Genomic DNA, 14418 nt, shown 5'->3' on the forward strand with positions numbered 1-14418 from the left:
CTTTGACTGTTGATTTTTCACTCTAACTGCTACGTCAATACCTGAACAGTCAGTTGACAGCCAAACTGCTGGCAGTACAATTCTCAGTGTTTTGTACCATCAATCAAATCAATCTTTCACAATTCAAAATTCCAAGATTTTTGTTCTAGAAGTCTTCTGAATATCACGCGATTAGCAGAGACTCAGCACTGCACAAAAATCAGGTACGCTTAACTGTCTCCTACATAAACAGTCCCTGACTAGGGTTTTCTTGTTTTTACAGGAGAAACAAGTTTTTGAGAGCTCAAATGGATTTCATACACATCCATATATCTCAAAGTACCATCATACAAATTTTCAAACTTCAATTCACTCAGACGCACCGTCAGCAGCTCAAACAGTCAACAGACGACCCGTTTGACCAAAAAAGTCAACAGATAGTCAAAAATGAAATTTTTTGTCAAAGTCCATATTTTGTCAAAGGATTCATCATTTGATCATTGGATGATCATAATTCATCAAGGAAAGATCAAAAATCAACAAAACCCTAAGATTCAAAATTAGGGTTTTTACCTGAAAAGTCAACTCAACTTTGACTGGTCATAACTCTCTCATCCTTCATCCAAAAAATTCAAACCAAATCTCATTTTGAAGGAAATTCAATTATCTTTCAAATGCAATTGATCCCATGGTCATTGCATTCACCATTTGAAAAATATGACCAAAGACATTACAGGTCATTTTCAAAGTCAACAAAAAGACACTTTTTTCAAAAGGACACACAAGGAGCATCAAAAATCATTTTGACATGAGACCAAAGACATTGGTTAGAGGACTCTTTGAGGTTTCCAAAAAGTGCAAGATCTCCTTCATATGACAAAAATTGAGGGATTTACACCTTGTTGAAGTTGGCTAAATTTTGGGAAAATGCATGAAATCAACATTGCTCAAAAATGTATTTTTTCCAAATGGGGCCAAGTTTTCATGGTTCAAACATCTTTGCCATGTTATTATGGGCCTCCCACGACCAAGACAAGGCCCACACCTTTTTTATCCATTTTTGGCATAATTTTATCTTATTTTAAGATTAAATTAAAAGGAAAATGAATGGATAAAGAGTAGCTTACAAATCAAGCATGACTCACCCAAGGAGTCTTCATTTTTCTGCAGCCAAATGAGGTACAAGGCAAGAGAAGTAAAGGAGAGCAAGACTTGGTCAAATATTCAAGGATTTTTAATATTTAAAAATCAAACTTTCAACCAAGCAATCAATACTCTTAGCTTCACTTCCAAGCAGCCTTTGGCCTATAAAAGAAGTGGAATACATCAACAACAAGACACACGAAATTATAGCAAGGCATAGCAAGAAAACTCATCAAATTTCTCAAAATTTCCATACACTTTGTAATTTTCAAATTTCATATTCCAATCAATATCAATACAAAACAATCATTCCAATCATCTTCTAAGATCATATAAAGTAAGAATGAACCCTTAATATGGTCCCATGAGAGTCGTAACACATGCATAGTGTTCTTCATGTTCATACATAATTAATTTTCGTTTTCCTATATTTAATCAACCTCAATGTAATCTAATCATTCCACTGAGTTTATGAGGTCCTATAAGCTAGATCTGGGCCTTAACATGTAAGCTCCCACGTGAGAATCACTCCATGCCATTAACAAGTGTTCATACGTGCTAAAACTTCAACTCCATCGAATCCATAGCTACAGCTTTCAAACAGCGAAACTAACATCATATTTGGACTCAGAGCATCCTAATTAGGGGATCTGGGTCATTTGTTTTTATTCCTAACGTTTATTTTTGCAGGTGTGGGAAGCTACCAAAAAATGGCGTTTTTATCATAAAAATAGGGGAGGTTTAAAACCCCCGCTATTTGTTTGAAAAAATAAGAGAGACGGAGGTTGAAGAAGACCACGCGTCCAAGCGTGGTTCGTCAGTCAAAGCTGACTCTTCCCTCCGCTAGCGTGGCTCTTGATCATTGGCTGGTCAACCAGTCTTCCCATCCACGCGTGCACATGTGGGTCCCAGTCAGAAAATTTGAATCTCCTTGGATTCAGCACATGTTCCCCACCATCATATCATGCTCCCTCATGATCTGAGCCCTTGGATCATCTCAAATCTTCATCCAACGCATCAGATCAAGCTATTCATACCATGGACTCACATGCATACCACACCTGATCATGTATCCTTTTATTTTCTATTTTATTTTAATTTTCTTTGCAAAATTAATTAAAAATAGTTTTAAAAATCCAAAAAATACACAAAAAATATTTTTAGACTTCTAAAATAATATATTATTTTCTGAAATAAAAATATTTTATTTTTCTTCAAAATTTCAATATTTTGCATAATTAATTAGTATATATTTATATATTTGCTTTTTAATTATTCTAACCAATCAAAAAGTCATAAAAAAAATTGTTCTTTATATAAAATATTGTTTATATATTATAAACTAATTTTGTACATATTTTGAATAATTTTCTCTCTAAGTTTTAATTATTGGTATAATTATTTGCATAATTATGTTTTAATTAACTTAAATCAATTTCAAATCAATTCCAAAAATTCCAAAAAATTAGTTTTGTTTTAAAATTAATTGACAAATATTTTGTACATATTTTAAACTTAATTTCTAGGTTTAAATCTATTTTCATCTTTTTTCTTCATTTTAATTTAATTAATCATGCATTAATTATAATTAAAAACAATCATAAAAAATCCAAAAACATGCCTTTTATTTTCCTTGCAATTTAAATTCCTAGATAAATGTATAGGATGTCAAATTCATGTAAATAGGCTAGTTTACATTTCCTGCACAATCGATGTAATAGCGTAGATTTACTTTCCGCACTTTACATTTCCGCATTTTAATTTCCAGCAAATATAAACTGCGTGTATGTCAAAGATAAAACTGAACCGTTAGATCACTAACTTCAAAGATAAAATATCTGAATCCAAACACAATCACACTTGCACCTTTTAAGGTAATCCCTTCTCATTCTTTTCAAAATCAAAGTCAAAATTCTACTGTTTCGAGTACAAAATCGAACCTTTTGTTTATATCCGGTGAAAGGATAGATTTTTAAAGGAAATAAGGATAAAGACCTTACAACTCAAGGTAGACCTCCTAGTTTGCTTGCTCAAATCAAAACAAACAAAATTCTCATACACTGTTGTTTTTCAAAACAAAACTTTCAAAAAAGACAATACTTTGTATACATCCAAACACGGATTATTACAAAGTTAACGTTCTTTTCAAAACATCTTTCGAAAGATAAACAAGTATTTTGTATACATCCACACACGGATCATTACAAAATTCAATTTACAAAAGTATTTGAAACCACATATGAGCATTCTAAAGCAATTGAAAAGTGATCGAAAAACAAGTGAGCTAAGCAAACTTAAGAGCCCATGGATAACCATGGATACAAAGGGTGCTAACACCTTCCCTTTGTATAACCTACCCCCTTACCCAGAATTTCTTAAAGGTCTTTTTTCTGTTTCTTTTATAAACCTTTCCTTAATTGGATAAAATAAAAGGTCGGTGGCGACTCTGTGAATTTTCAAAATGCGAAAGCATTAAGCGATAAAAAGAGTCAGTTCACGTATCTCTACAGAACAGAGGTATGGCCCGGGATAAAAAACGGAGGTCCACAGAACTGGCGACTCTGCTGGGGAGATACTTTCAAAAAAACGAAATGTTTTCAAAAGGGGTTACCTTAAGAGAATAGATCACTTCGATGTTTTCAATTGATTGACTTGATTGCTCTATTTTTCAAAGGTTTGTTTGGGTATCTTGCTTGTGTGAAAGATTCTAACCCGAATCTCGAGATACCTTAAGTATATGACAATAGACCAAGGAAACTGTACGGCATGTACCGATACGGTTGATCTGGTAGTCATCGTTAGTGTGATGCTTTGGTTTATACTGATGTCCCTTGAAAACGATCAAGGAGTATATTAGGCTTCCGAAATGTCATTAAACACTAATTTGTCTTAGAACCTTTTTAGTTGAACTTGACTTGTGGCCTATTAAGTGGCTAGCTTTGAAATTGATCGAAGTTAGTTATCCTCGAGGAATATTTTGATCGGCCGCTCGAGCGCCGTATTGAGATGTTACTTCCAAGGATCATAGAACCCGAATACTATTCTAGGACAGGTTTTAACCAACTCAACTTCAGTGGGGAGGGTATCACCTATCAGCTCCATGCAAGCCTTTAAACCTAAGGCTATTGTTTGATTTGTTTTTGTGTGCCACATGTTTGCATCATAAGCATATCATTTTTGCACCAAACACTTCAAGGATCAAAGAGTTTACCTTTGTTTTTGCAGGTAATGGCTCCCGCCACCAAAGATTACATCCGAATCAACATCTCAACGGTACCATCTGAACTAAAAGACTTAGTGTCAGAATTCCCCAGGAATGTTCAATTCACTGAAAGGCATGGTCACCTACTCCATTTGGTTACCTCAAAATTTGAAGAAGACATGATACGGGTCCTGTTCCAGTTCTTTGATCCTGAACATCATTGCTTTACCTTTCCTGATTACCAGTTGGTACCCACTTTGGAAGAATTCTCTGAACTAATTGGATTGCCTGTTCGAAATCGATTACCTTTCACTGGTTTAGAAAGGATTCCAAAACCTGAAGTCATTGCTGCTGCTTTACATCTGCAGAAATCAGAAATCGAGTCCAATTGGGAAACAAAGAGTGGAGTTAAGGGTTTGCTTGCCAAGTTCTTGTTGGAAAAGGCTCGACTACTGCTAGAAAACAAAAGTTATCCAGCTTTTGAGGAAGTTATGGCACTTTTGATCTATGGGTTGGTTTTATTCCCTAATCCCGACCAGTTCATAAGTGTACACATCATCAACCCTTTCCTAATCCGTAACCTGGTACCAACCTTGCTGGGAGACATTCTACATTCTCTACACACTCGTACCATGAAGAAACGAGGAACTCTCATGTGCTGTATACCACTACTGGCTAGGTGGTTTACATTTCATCTTCCCCGATCAGTGTTGAGAAATGAACAAAGAATGCAATGGTCTCGCAGGATTATGTCTTTGTCTCATTCAGATATCCGGTGGAACAACTTCTTTCAAAGAGACATTACTATCATTGATCATTGTGGAGAGTACCCTAATGTGCCACTCCTTGGCATCAAAGGAGGCATCACTTACAATCCCTCTTTAGCTCTACGCCAATTCGGATATGCAAGGAGCAACGGTCCTCATGACATGATTATCCGTGGCATTGTGTTTGATTACGAGAATGATTCTCATAGACACCGACGAAGGTTCATACATGCATGGGGCAGTGTCTATAGAATAGAAAGCAAAACTCTGGGGCAATGGAATTCTATCCCTATGGAACCTTACCTCAGATGGGTCCGCACTCATGCTCAGAAACTCCTTATGCCATATCCTGCTGTTCTACCTGTGACTATTGAACCAGAGGTCGAAGGATATGAACCTCAAGTTATTCTACACCCGAACATACCAACTGACCTAGAAGAGTTGCAAAAATCTTGGGTTCAACTCAAAGAGGAAAGAGACACCTTCAAATCATACTGTCAAGACTATGAGAGAAGGATATTGGAGCTCACCGGACAGCTTCAAGAAGAACAGCATATCAACACATTCCTGGGGGCAAAGAGAAAGCGTCCACGGGAGACCTGAAGGATCATTTATTTTATTTCTGTCTTGTAAGCCCAAATGAGGCAAAGAAAAAAAAGAAGCAAAAAAAAAGAGAAATAAATTGATTAACTAACGTTTGTTTCTTCTTTAACAAATCTAAACTCTAAGATCCTTGAAACATTGCACACACATTTCACTTCATGCATTGCATATACATTTCATACATTGCATTCATATACATTGCACATACATTTCATACATTGCATACACATGGCATCCAGTCATACACATTGCATAACAGGTTCACATGACGGATTTCTCATCTCCTCGCTGTTTATTTCAGTCAGAAGAGATGGAATCCGAGACAAGCATCAAGAATCTCGAAGCACAAAATGCCCAAGTTCAAGTGGCAATTCTGGAACTGGCAAAGGGGCAACAAGAACTGAAAGCCCTGATAATCAAGAAGAAAAAGAAGCCCAAAGGATCTGTAGGCTTGAGTCACCTGAAAAGGAAGATCAAAATCCCAGTCAAAAAGTTCAAAAAGCCACCGATCCCTGAAACAGTCGGTGATGATGAACAAGAAGACAATCAAAGCAACCAGGGTTCTGCTAAACCCTCTCTCTCTTCAAATGAAGAAAATGATCATTCTGGGGACGAACCGGATAATGAAAAATACCAACAGCTGGAAGACCGTATGAAAGCTATGGAGATACAAAAAATACCTGGCTTAGATTTCAATGATCTAGGGCTCATCTCGGATGTTGTTATCCCTCCAAAATTCAAAGTTCCTGTCTTTGCAAAATATGATGGAGTTTCTTGCCCGAAACTACATCTGAGATCCTATGTAAGGAAGATACAACCTCATACAACGGATAACAAGTTGTGGATTCACTTCTTCCAAGAAAGTCTGTCGGGTACACAACTCGAGTGGTACTACCAGCTGGAAAATACCAAGGTTCATACTTGGGAAGAATTAGCCGCTGCTTTTTACAAACAGTACCAATACAATGCTGATCTTGCACCAACCCGTACTCAACTAAGGGGCATGTCTATGGGACCAAAAGAAAGTTTCAAAGGATATGCACAAAAGTGGAGAGATATGGCTGGAAGAGTTCAACCACCCTTATCTGATCGCGAACTAGTTGACATGTTCATGGGCACTTTAACTGGCCCTTTCTATAGCCATTTGCTGGGAAGCTCATCATCAGGTTTCACTGACCTGATACTGACCGGAGAACGTGTCGAAAGTGGCATTCAAAATGGAAAAATTCAAATAGGTTCCTCCTCTGGTACTACGAAAAGGCCCATCAGCGGGAGAAATGAGGTCAATGCAACACAAATTCAGAAAAGTCGCAAAAGTGAGCAGCATCAATCTGTAGGGGCAGTTCTGATCTCCGCATCTGCACCTCAAAAAGATCAACAGCCAAAATATACGCATCGACCAGATGCACCAAGAAGAAATTTCACCAGAATCAACATGCCAATCTCTCAGGCATTGCAGCACTTGCTAAAAGCAGATCTGATCACATTAAAAGGTCCTCCAAAGAATGTCAACACTTCCTCTCCAAATTATCGCCCTGATGCGACATGTGCCGATCACTCAAACTGTCCAGGACATGACGCAGATCACTGCTGGGCCCTGAAAAATAAAATACAAGATATGATAGATGCTGGGGAAATTGAGTTCGATCCTCCAGAAACTCCAAATGTCATCACTGCACCTATGCCAAAGCATGACAAAACTGTTAACGCTATCCTGGACACTGTTTACATCTATGATGTGAACAAATTATCAACTCCACTCTGCGAATTCAAAGGAAAGCTAATCCGAGCTGGTTACTTCCCAGGATGTGACCCCGACTGCTTCTACTGCTCCTGTCTGCCCAATGGTTGTGAAAATCTGAGGATGGGAATTCAAAAATGGATGGATCGCCATATCATTATGTTTGAGAGGCTCCCTTCTATGGACGTGCTGTGCGAAGTCTTTACAAACGGGATGAGAATAGAGGATGCCTCAGTGATATCCAGCTTACCATTCAAAATCTCTGCCAAGGCTCCATTCAAAATTTCTGCTACACTCAAAGTGGCATCAGTAGTCATTGCTAGTCCAACTCCATTTCCATACTCCTCAGACAAAGCTGTCCCATGGGGATACGACAGTAATGTTTACGTTCATGGAGTTAAGCAGAGTACCTCGACTGAAGAGACCGCAAAGATAACTACTCCAACTGTGGGTAATATTGTGGGTACCAGCAAGATCACGAGAAGTGGAAGAATCTTTTCACCAGAAATTTCTCCAAATGTTGCTGCTGGTCCAGTCCGAGTCCCAGTTCCTAATCAAGATAACAACGCTCGAGGCAAAGAGCCACAAGTTGAACAAGTTCAAACCCCGGTGGAGATCACTGCTGAGGATCCATCAAAGCAAGAAATGGAGGAAATATTGAAAATCATCTGCAAGAGTGATTACAATATTGTTGAGCAACTGGGGCACACCGCTTCAAAAATCTCAATGCTATCTCTGCTAAAATATTCAGAAGCTCATGCCAAAGCTCTGATGAAGTTCCTTAAAGCTGCGCATGTGCCTCAAGAGATCTCAGTCGACCAATTTGAGAATTGTGTTGCCAATCTAACCGTGAGCAATGGTCTCGGTTTCTCTGATGTGGATCTAACCCCTGCTGGGAAAAATCACAACAAAGCCTTACATATCTCCATTGAATGTAATGGCACCACTCTATCTCATGTGCTAGTAGATAACGGTTCTTCTTTGAACGTGTTACCGAAAACAGTACTAGAAAAGCTTGACTTCGAAGGAATTGTGTTACAACCAAGTGATGTTGTGGTAAGAGCCTTTGACGGGTCAACCAGAACGGTATACGGAAAAGTGAATCTCCCAATCAGAGTGGGTTCTCAAATCTTCGATTCTATCTTTTACGTAATGGAAATTCACCCAGCCTACTCCTGTTTACTTGGACGTCCTTGGATACATGGGGCAAACGCTGTAACTTCTACTCTGCATCAGAAGTTAAAATATCCAGTAAAAGGAAAGATTGTCACAGTCTATGGCGAAGAGGAATATGTGGTTAGTCACCTAAGCAATTCCAAATATGTCGAGTTGGAGGACGAATTCATCGAAACTCCATGCCAATCATTTGAGGTGGTCTCCCCAGATGTCTCTACCACCAAGCATATTCCTGCTACTCCAACTACAACTATGGCTTCTCTCAAAGATGCCAAAGCCATGATTGAACAGGGTGATTGCACAGTATGGGGACAGCTTCCCGATATACCCTACAAGTCTGACAAGCTAGGCCTGGGCTATGATAGTGAAAATCAAAAGAATGATCAAAGTCCTCGTTCTGAAGGATTGATGTCACACTTCGTCAGCCAAGAAGTAAACGCTATTGAAGATGAAGGAGTGTTCTTGAACCATATCATTCAGCCATATCCAGATGAGATTCCACCCATTTCCATGGGAATGTGGGATGTTGTGGGAGAACCAAATGGCGGGTATAATTATCAGTATACCACACCTCAGAATTCTTATATTGCTTTGGAAGACATTACCCCGACTGGATGGGGTGATCAAATTGGAAATGACGAAAGTTTCACAAGTCCTGTCACTGAGCAATATCAAAATCCACCCAAAGAAGTATGGGACACGCCAGCGGCAAATATGACTATATGGTGAAATATTCCGCTCCTCCAAGCTCACAAATTGCTATGAAGGACATTGTCCCAACTGGATGGGATGAACATTACGATGACAATTTCGCTCTTGAAGAAGCCAGGGAAATACCAAATAACGAGGGTTGCTTTCTATCAGCATACACTCCTCATCAGGATGCACAAGTCTCTATTCAAAACATCATCCCGACTGCATGGGACGGCCTTATCGAGCATCTCGCTCAGCCAACAGAGATATCTCAGCCTGGGCTCTCGTATCCCGCAGAGTATATCCCTTATCCCGAAGGATCACCGGCTTATTTTCCCACTAATGAAATCAATGCTGTGGAAGATGAAGAAGACAACTGCAACTGGAACAGCTGGATACTCCCTGCTCACAACAATGGATTGAACAACTGGAAAGCTGAGGATGTGATCTCCTTTGACCAGGAGTAAATGCCATTTCCTGTTTTCTTTGTGTATATTGTGCAAAGATAAAAATGGTTCCTGAACAATCGAACCATGAGCTTGAAACCCGTGTGCCTTAGCACACCGGTCCTTCTATAAGGGCTTATCATATCATGATCATGTGCATTCAATAAAATCATGGGACGCTTGCATATTTAAATTTTATGATCCTTTTTCCTTCTTTCTTCGCTTTCAAATAGCTATGTTTTTTTTCTTCACACACACTCACATAACTAACATGCAGATTCACATACACTCTGGATCCAGTCAACAACGATTCTGCTATTGCCCGTCATGACTTTGAAAGTCCGATCTACCAAACTGAGGACGAAAGTGAGGAAGATTGTGAAGTGCCAAGAGAACTTGCAAGGCTGCTAGAACAAGAAAACAAGGCCATACAGCCTCACGAGGAGCCAATTGAGGTCATCAACTTGGGCAGCAACGAAGAAAAGAAAGAAGTCAAAATAGGGGCTGATTTAGAACACAGCGTCAAGCAAAGACTGATTCAAATGCTGCGAGACTACGTCGAGATATTCGCCTGGTCCTATGAAGATATGCCAGGCCTTGACACGGACATTGTAGTTCATCACCTACCAATCAAAGAAGGTAGCACTCCGGTCAAACAGAAACTACGAAGGAGTAGGCCTGATATGTCAAAAAAGATCAAAGACGAGGTTGAAAAACAGTTCAATGCCGGATTCCTAAAAGTTGTAAGTTATCCTCCTTGGATAGCTAACATCGTCCCTGTACCTAAAAAAGACGGGAAAGTCAGAATGTGCGTGGACTACAGAGATCTGAACCGGGCAAGTCCCAAAGATGATTTCCCTTTACCACACATCGATGTACTGGTTGACAATACCGCACAATGCAAGGTATTCTCCTTTATGGACGGATTCTCAGGGTACAATCAAATCAAGATGGCACCCGAAGACATGGAAAAAACAACCTTCACAACACCCTGGGGAACCTTTTGTTACAAAGTAATGCCCTTTGGTCTGAAAAACGCAGGAGCAACCTATCAACGTGCAATGGTAGCGCTATTTCATGATATGATTCATCAAGAAATAGAGGTGTATGTCGATGACATGATTGCAAAATCCAACACCGAGGAAGAACATTTGGGTCATTTACACAAGTTGTTTGACAGACTCAAGAAATACAAGTTGCGACTGAACCCAAATAAGTGTACCTTTGGAGTAAGATCCGGCAAACTCTTAGGTTTCATCGTCAGCAGCAAAGGTATTGAGGTTGATCCCGCCAAGGTTAAAGCCATTCAAGAAATGCCTATACCTCGTACTGAGAAACAAGTCAGAGGATTCTTGGGACGTCTAAATTACATCGCCCGATTTATTGCCCACATGACTACTACTTGTGTGCCGATCTTCAAACTGTTGAAGAAAGATCAAGTGGAAAGGTGGAATGACAAATGCCAGTTAGCCTTTGACAAAATCAAAGAATATCTCCAAAAACCTCCAATCTTGTTGCCACCTGTGGAAGGCAGACCTCTGATAATGTACCTAACTGTGTTAGAAGACTCAATGGGGTGTGTACTAGGACAACATGACGAATCCGGCCGAAAGGAGCACGCAATCTACTATCTTAGCAAAAAGTTTACCGATTGTGAAACAAGATACTCACTACTCGAAAAAACTTGTTGTGCCTTAGCTTGGGCAGCTCGCCGGCTAAGACAGTACATGCTAAATCACACCACTTTCCTAATCTCCAAGATGGATCCCATCAAATACGTGTTCGAAAAACCTGCTCTCTCTGGAAGAATAGCGAGATGGCAAATGATCTTAACAGAATATGACATTCAATACACTTCACAAAAAGCAATCAAAGGAAGTGTGGTAGCTGATCATCTGGCTCATCAAGCAGTGGATGATTATCAAGCATTGAACTTTGACTTCCCAGACGAAGACATTATGCTAGTCAATGACTACAAACAACCAGGACCAGAAGAAGGACCCGAGCCAGGATCCCGGTGGACTATGGTTTTTGACGGAGCTTCTAATGCACTTGGCAATGGCATCGGAGCTGTGATCATTTCCCCCGCAGGAAGTTACACACCGTTCACTGCCAGATTATGCTTCAATTGCACTAACAATATAGCCGAATACGAAGCATGTATTCTGGGTCTCAAAGCTGCAATCGATCTAAGAATCAAATTCCTGGAAGTCTACGGAGACTCGGCCTTGGTAATCTACCAAGTCAAAGGGGAATGGGACACGAAGCACCCAAATCTAATTCCTTACAAAGAATATGTGCTGAGTTTGATTCTTTACTTCGAAGAAATCACTTTCGAACACATCCCACGCGAGGAAAATCAACTAGCTGATGCTTTAGCTACCATGTCATCCATGTTCAAAGTCAGGTGGGACAACGAGGCGCCTATGATCACCATTTACAGGCAAGATGAACCATCCTATTGCAATGAGATCAATACCGAAGGAACCGAGGAAAAACCATGGTTCCATGAAGTAAAAAGATATCTCGAAGCTCAGGAGTACCCTGAAGGGGCATCCATTAACGACAGAAAGTTTCTAAGGAGATTTGCTGCCAAATTCTTTCTAAGCAATGGAACCCTATACAAACGCAACCATGACTCGACTTTACTTCGCTGTGTAAACAAGAAGGAAGCAGAACAGATCATGGAAGAAATACACAATGGTGCCTTCGGTACTCATTCCAGTGGACATACAATGGCTAAAAAGATCCTGAGAGCGGGTTATTACTGGTCTACCATGGAAACAGACTGCCATCATCACTCCCGAACATGTCACAAATGCCAGATATACGCTGACAAAGTACATGTACCTCCAGTTCCATTAAGCGTCCTGACGGCTCCTTGGCCTTTTGCAATGTGGGGTATTGATATGATTGGAGAAATCAAACCTACTGCCTCCAACGGACATCGCTTTATCCTGGTCGCTATTGACTACTTCACAAAGTGGGTAGAAGCAGCTTCATTTGCTTCTGTTACCAAGAATGTGGTGGCCCGGTTCATCAAATACAATCTCATTTGTCGGTACGGCATCCCTGAACGGATTATCACGGACAATGGCACAAATCTAAACAACAGAATGATTACTGAACTTTGCACACAGTTCAAGATCAAGCATCATAATTCCTCTCCATATCGACCAAAGATGAACGGCGCGGTGGAAGCTGCCAACAAGAACATCAAGAAAATCATACAAAAAATGACAGTAACCTACAAAGACTGGCATGAGATGTTGCCTTTTGCTCTTCATGGTTATCGCACATCTGCGCGTACTTCAACAGGGGCAACTCCATTCTCCTTAGTCTATGGTATGGAGGCAGTTCTTCCAATTGAAATTCAGATTCCTTCCCTAAGGATTATGAAAGAAGCCAATCTAGACGAAGACGATTGGATTCAAACACGGTTGGACCAGATAAACTTGATTGATGAGAAAAGGCTCGCAGCTATTTGTCATGGTCAGCTATACCAAAAGCGTATGATCAAAGCCTTCAACAAAAAAGTCAAAAGTCAAGCATACCAAACTGGTGGCTTGGTTGTCAAACGCATCATCTTACCACAAGGTGATCCCAGAGGCAAATGGACTCCCACCTACGAGGGACCATTCATAATCAAGAAAATATTCTCCGGCGGCGCCATGTTGCTTACCACCATGGATGGTGAGGATTTCCCACACCCTGTGAATGCTGACATAGTAAAAAAATACTTCTCTTAAAAAGAAAAAAAAACAGCTCGCTAAGTTGAAAACCTGAAAGGGCAACTTAGGCAAAAAATGAGCGTCTCGGTGGATTGAAAACCCGAAAGGGCGGTCCAGGAAAAAGTTAGAGACTAAACAAATACTATCCCGGTAGGCTGAAAACCTGAAAGGGCAGCCTAGGCAAAAGTTAGGGAATGAAGCATACAACTGTGTTCCATTGAGCTGCCTACTCACCATCAAGATTCAACACCTCAAAGACACCGATCAGTCCAATCACTTTCTTCCAACAAGTGAGGGATGAGATGCTCGAAGACAGATTGGCAATAGCAGAGTTGAAACTTGACTGGATTGTTTTCACATAGCTATTTATCTCTATAAATATTTTCCAAAACTTTCTGACAATTTCCTACTTCTAGGATTGTTGTCTCCCTGTGCTAACCAGCCTATCATGGCTCTTTTTCAAAAATCAATGCAGCTTAGGCTCAAAAATCACCATTTTCACTTGTTTTGTTTAAATACGTAAGCGTCCCAATGATAATTTTGAATGAACATGTGCATTTGAATATGATTGATGTTTACCAGGAAAAACAGGAATAGCATTCAGGAAATGTCCCAATCATCTGGACATCATCCCATCAGAAGAAAATCCCCAAGAGAAACATTTCTCAGCAAATTCCTCAAAAAGATTTTCTCTTCAAAAGAAGTCTTATCCCCCAGCAGGGTTGTTCCAGATTGCTATCTTCAGAAGGTGTGATCCCCGCACCCGGACTTGGTCAGATAGTGCATCGGAGGATTATGCATCTTCCTCATTCCCATTTGAAAGGGCATCAGAACTTCCAGCTACCTTTCATTCTCAAGAGATATTCAAAGATCCTTCAACAGAATACCAGGGTTCTCAAAGAATTTCCCCAGCCAAGGGTACTCAAACAAGACAAAA

This window comes from Vicia villosa, unplaced genomic scaffold (assembly GCF_029867415.1).
Source record: "Vicia villosa cultivar HV-30 ecotype Madison, WI unplaced genomic scaffold, Vvil1.0 ctg.000415F_1_1, whole genome shotgun sequence".
NCBI lineage: Eukaryota > Viridiplantae > Streptophyta > Magnoliopsida > Fabales > Fabaceae > Vicia > Vicia villosa.